At 33.7% G+C, this 6,186-nt stretch overlaps 1 protein-coding gene across 3 annotated transcripts in view; it reads right to left on the reverse strand.

Annotated features, from left to right (window-relative positions):
• The window catches only part of LOC110605997 (uncharacterized protein At2g38710), a 28,760-nt gene extending 25,362 nt beyond the window's left edge, over nt 1-3,398 (reverse strand). The window contains exon 1 of one of the 3 annotated variants that reach the window (XR_006349437.1): nt 3,015-3,398. The gene's annotated coding sequence lies outside the window, so the exon portion shown is untranslated. The remainder of the gene's footprint in view (nt 1-3,014) is intronic. The other 2 variants (XM_043953387.1, XM_021744703.2) reach the window with 2 other exon arrangements.
• Between the last annotated feature and the right edge of the window lie 2,788 nt (nt 3,399-6,186).

Consider the following 6,186-nt stretch of genomic DNA (forward strand, 5'->3'; position numbering starts at 1 on the left):
ATATAACATCTTGTTTATTAGTTTTATATTTAGTATTATCTAACTATTTTTATAAATTATTCATATAATTTAAATACGACTCTCTCTCTTAACTATTAAATGATTATTAACAATATTATAAAACTAAATATTATAATTAATTAGTTATTAAAGATTACAATATTATTTATTTTAATTAGTTAATTATAGTTTATTCTATACAAACAGATATATAATATTCTTATTAATTAAAACTATAGTAATAGAATTTAAATTAATATATATACATATATATATAATATGTATTTATTATTTCAGCCATAAATATATTAATTTTTAATTATATGAGTGAATCACGTTAGTAATATAATATGTCTTTACATATTAATAACACATGCATCTATTTAATTAAAATTTTATAATTATTAACTACATATAAAATATTATACTCTTAGTGAGAATGGTATATACATATATTAATATTATTATTATTATTGATTAAATGTTAGTATTATTATTTTTATTATTGTTTTGATGTTAGTTATTTGCTATTTTAAAATAATATAAGAATATTATAATTTTATGCGCAACAATTAAGATTTGAACTAAAATTGAAATTAAAATTAAAATTTAAAATGAACCAAAATAAGAAATTTCTTAGAACCATATCGAAATTTGGTTCCAAGTATGGTTCCTAAAAAATTAAAATTTAAATAGAACCAAAATAAGAATTGGAACTGTACAAAAATTGCTTAGAACCATATCGAAATTTGGTTCCAAGTACGGTTCCTAAAAATCAAAGAATCAAAACTTTGGTTTCGATTATGATTTTTAGCAAGAATAGTAAAACTGAAACCAAACAGCCTTAATTTAAGTAGTGGGACATGTGCCACATCGCTGAAACATTGTCTCATCCATGTGGGCTAGTCACCTCCTATAGAGGTGAATGAAATAAGCCCTCAACTACACCTTGTTGATTTGGATAGATCAAATGGAGATAATCAAATTTAGTTAAACTCTACCTTGCCTTGTCCAATTACAACTAACTCCAAGTCTGGCATCATCTCTATTCCTTGTTCAATTAGGACTACTAGACAACTCAGGCTTTTATTCAAGAAGTCTTACTTTGTGCCTACTTGCAACCTCTTTGGTATATTTTCTTAGTCTATTCTTTTACTGATTGTTCTCAAAACCATTACTAAGTATTGGAGGATTTTTCACTCCCAACCACCAATTTCTCTTATGGTCGCAGGTCCAATCTGTTGAAGAACTGCGAGCTGCATCATTGGTTTTATCTGTGGAAATCTAGAATTGAATTTCCCTTTTTCTCAATTTCATTATGTTTCATAATTTTATGCTGCTCTTGTGTTTTGCAACAATTTTTATCATCGCTGCTGAATAAGTTGCGGTCACTACATTGAATGTGAGTGGCAACACTAATGGCAATGGGACTAGTGTTATAAATCCAGAACAAACTTTAGCAATGACTGCAGCCCAGATGATGCGACAAATTAAAGAGTTGGAGCAAAACATCTCAACGCATAACAAGATACTTTGAAGGTTCTAAAATAAAGCAAGGATGTTATCAGGTATGATCTTTCTGCCAAAAGAATGAAGAAGGCTATGAAAATTAACAAAACCAATTATAGTGGTAAAAAGCCTTTTCAATGAGTGAATGACGGAAGTAGTTAGGAAGTTTAAAAAGAAAACAAGGATGATGATTACAGAATTGATAACTCTTCCTTTTATCCGAGGAAATAGGAATGGCAACAAGTAGGGCACCGGCAAAATTGATAGTACCTAATTGCGAATCTGTTAACTATTAGAAATGTACACATATTTTAAACACATGGACAAAGGAAAAAGATAGCAATGCAACCCAAGTTTATTGCAAGACCTCAACCAACCACATAAAAGTCTTGTTAAGCTAAAGCCTTTTATTCTTGGGAAAGAGCATTTTGCTGCGTATAAATGAAAATTAATTGTTAAAAGCAATAACTCCATTGAACTTCTTAGTTAATATTGTCATTTGTCAAAAACAGATATCAAATTAAAGGTTTCTGCTGATATAAAAAGAAAGTTAAACCCCTAGCATCAGTTCCTAACATCAGCAGCACACGAACTCCAATTTTAAAACCTAGGAAAATACCCCACAGCAGGGACCACACTCCCAATTAGCTTAGCAAAACTCAAACTTTCATACATGTATTATATTAAAAACCTTAGATACAGATGATTGTAACGTTGACCTAAATAATTACCAAGATAGCAAGCTCATGTCCAGTAAGTAAAATGGCTTCACTACCCGACAAATATAACTCGTCCAAGAAAAACATCTAATATGCAGATTGAAACAAATTGAAAAAAAATTTTCATTTCAGCCTACTTCCCTAAAACCTATAATTACCACTTCAAATTGAGACACGTTGCACATTTTAACTTCAGTATTCAACTGAGTCATTTATCACAGATGGAAAGCTTGCACACCATAACTAATAGGAGATCATGAAAAATAACTAATTCAAATGATTAAGCATCATCATTAGGCTTTCTCTCCTACTTGCAGGGTAAGCAAAAGCAGGAAATAATGTTATTCCATTACAAGTCTAATCATGTGGTTAACTTTATAAGTAAATCATTTAATTAACCTAAAGCCAATTTCCCAATAATCAAAACCCTGCTCCAAATTAGCAAAGCATGAAACTAAGTCGCCTGTTGGTACATCTGACTGATTCTCCACTGCTTTTGCTGTGGAACCAAAAGCCCAAAAAAATTCATAACATAATCATTATATAATGAACTAAAGAATTCATTAACGAATTCATTAACAAATTCATTATATAATAAAATTTTAAAAATTTTCAGATTTATAATCATAATCAACTTATAAAATCCATTAACATATATAACCATAATCAACTAAAGCATACATATTTATCATCAATAATTAAAAAATCTGATTTATCATCACATTTTAAATAACCAGAATTATAACATTATCAATAAAAAATTTCAGATCTGAAAATGCAAGAAACCTTTGTTGGTAGCAGGTGGAAGGAGTTGGTCGCGCGTGTTGCCAATCGGAACGCCTAGTCGCTGGTCGGAAGTTGAGCGCCTGGAGGAGCTTGGTCGCGCCTGATCGCACGGATCACCTGGTTGCGCCTAGTCTCGTGATGAGCTGCTCCCTCGCTGGTCTGGTCGCGCGATAAGCTGCTCTCTCGCTGGCTGCTCGCGCCTGGTCAAGCCTGGTCGCGTTGCTAGATGAGTTGCTCGTCACAGGTAGCCGCTGCTGCTGGGGGTCGCCTGTGGTTGGAGGAGAGGGGCTATGGGGTTTTCTTGGAATAGAGTGGTTGTAGGGAGAGACTTGTGAACGATGGCTGCAAACATAAAAGAGGGTATCTAGGGTTCTGTACTATTTCAAGGGGTAATTTAAACATATTTTCCGATGCAGTAATGACGGAATAGAATCCGTGGCTAATTAGCAACTTAGTCCGTCATTAATTAATTATACACCGGTTGGAAATAATGCCAATATAGTTTTCATCGCTAATTCGTCGCTTTGTCCACTGTCATTTTTTTAACAGATATTATATATTTTGTTTCATTGCATATATTTTTTTTTGCAGTCAACTATCTATATGCATATGTTGTTGACGTGGCTAAAAATAATTTATCATTCTGAAAAAATGATAAAAAAAAAAAAAGTAAAGTGATTGATATTTATGGACAATCACTTAACGTTTTAATTAATAACTTATCAAATAGTACCGAGTGTAAGTAAAATTACTTGAAATTAAGAAGGGTATATAAAAATATTTATTTTGAACTTTATATATATTCTACTTTTGATACGGATTAAATAGGGCAAATTTCTAATAATAGTGTGAAACAAACTTATGTCATTCAAATGGATATAAAAGGAGTTCAAAATCATATTCATATGATCCATATATATTTGGGGCGTGCTTCAACTCATATGGGACAGATTTGGTGCAACACTTGCAATCATAGGCTTAGGGATCCTAATCAAACCTATGGGCTAAAACTACACAAAGCTGACGCGGAACCCTATGGCACAAGTTTCAAACCCACACGCACAAGTAGATACGGAATCTAAAGATTTGATAAACCCACCTCCTATGGCACCCCAAACTTAGAGAAACTGAAACACCAATGATCAAAGTATTTAGATGAGAATCCGACAAACGCCACAACGAATAGTTGATAACAAGATTCATGGTGCAATTGATGGAAGCAAATCCTCACTCTCACTCAAAGCAATACACGCCAAAGGCATGAAAGAAATTCTGAAAAGTTTTGAGTAAAAGCTAATACGGATCCAATAGGGCAAATTTCTAACAATGGAGTGGAGCAAACTTATGTCATTAAAATGGATATAAAAGGAGTTCAAAATCATATTCATATGATCTTTATATATTTGTGGCGTGCTTCAACTCATATGGGATAAATTTGGTGCAACACTTACAATTATAGGCTTAGGAAGCCTAATCGAACCTATGAGCTGAATCTTCAACAACCTGCACATCAAGAACAAATGAACTAGGCATAAAAATATTAGTCATAGAAAGATCTTGTGGATGTGACCCATTCTCTTCTACAACTTCCAAAACAGTATCATTTGCCTCCTCCACCTCATCAATCACGTGCTTCCCATGTCCCTCATCATTCACAACCTCTTCTATAAGTTCATTAATGGAATTCTCAACAACAACTACATTAGATTCATGCATTACAACTTCCTCTTCAATTTCAATCTCTATGGAAGTTGAGATTGGAACTTTAGCCTCTTCTTTCTCCTTTTCTCTCTCCACCTTCCCTCCTTGAACTAGTCTTGATTCTTTTCCAGCCTTTTTACCCTCAAACTCACCCTTTTCTCTCATATTTTTCGCAGCATTCAAGCTCTCACTCCCCTTTATAGCCAAGGCCGAAGCCTCCCTCTCCCTCTCCAGCATCTTTATTTGATCAACATATACCTCTTGAGGTGATAAAGGAGCGAGTATAAGTTTATGTCCTTCATGAGTGAAGGAGTACTTGTTATTGAACCCATCATGTTGCACCTTTCTATCATGTTGCCACGGTCTACCCAACAACATATGGCTTGCCTGCATAGGTACCACATCACATAAGATTTCATCCTTGTACCTAACAATAGAAAATGGTATAACCACCTGGCGTGTAACCCTAACCTCACCACAATCATTCAACCATTGCAATCTATATGGCTTAGGGTGTTTAATAGAAGCCAAGCCCAATTTTTCCACCATATACACACTAGCCACATTTGTGCAACTACCTCCATCAATAATGAGAGTATACACTTTTCCATTAACCAAACACCTAGTGTGAAATATGTTTTCCCGTTGTACTAGGCTTTCTTCCTTAACCTGCATATTCATAGCACGCCAAGCAACAAACATCTCACAATGTGCAACAAGCAACACATTATTAACCAACACATCCGAATCATCACAGTCATTATTGCAATTAGGAGTTTTTTGAGGTATTCTTGTAGAAGTGGAAGCTTGTGAGATATTCAAACTCTCCATAGTTTCTGTCAACCTCTCAAGGGTCTTATTGAGCCTTTGTAACTCACCACTGACTGACTTCTTAAAGAGCTTATAATCGTTACCCATATTCGATTCACTTCCATCAGTATGATCCACCACATTCTTGTCTTTACTCATCCTACCTTAAAACAGCAAAGAACAAAGAGAACTAGCAAATATTGTGTTAGCAAAGAAAGCACTCAAGTGTCTGCACTCTTACCACTCTTTTGCTGATTCTTCAATTGCACTTTAGAAACTAAGGTCAACCAACTAACCACAAGGTGCGTCTAATGAAACAAAGAAGAAAACCTAAAGAAAGGAGGAAGCGCGCAAAAACTAGAAAGAAGACACTGACAATTTGGAAAGTAACACACGAACTAGGTTTTATGCTACTTTGAAAAAATATCACCTAGAGTATGGACACAAGCAAGCAATACTCCAGCAATGTCAAGGAAGTAAAAGCAAGCTTAAACCAAAAAGGAAACTTTGAATTCAAATAAAAACGAACCTGGACAAAAGTTTGAATTTAATTCACTTCGACGCAAATTAAATATGGATCTATTTAAATCTACCCAAAAAGGCAAGTATCAAAACCCACAAATAGAATAAATAAATAAAAAAATTAAATTTCACTCAGTGC

This window comes from Manihot esculenta, chromosome 18, assembly GCF_001659605.2.
Source record: "Manihot esculenta cultivar AM560-2 chromosome 18, M.esculenta_v8, whole genome shotgun sequence".
NCBI lineage: Eukaryota > Viridiplantae > Streptophyta > Magnoliopsida > Malpighiales > Euphorbiaceae > Manihot > Manihot esculenta.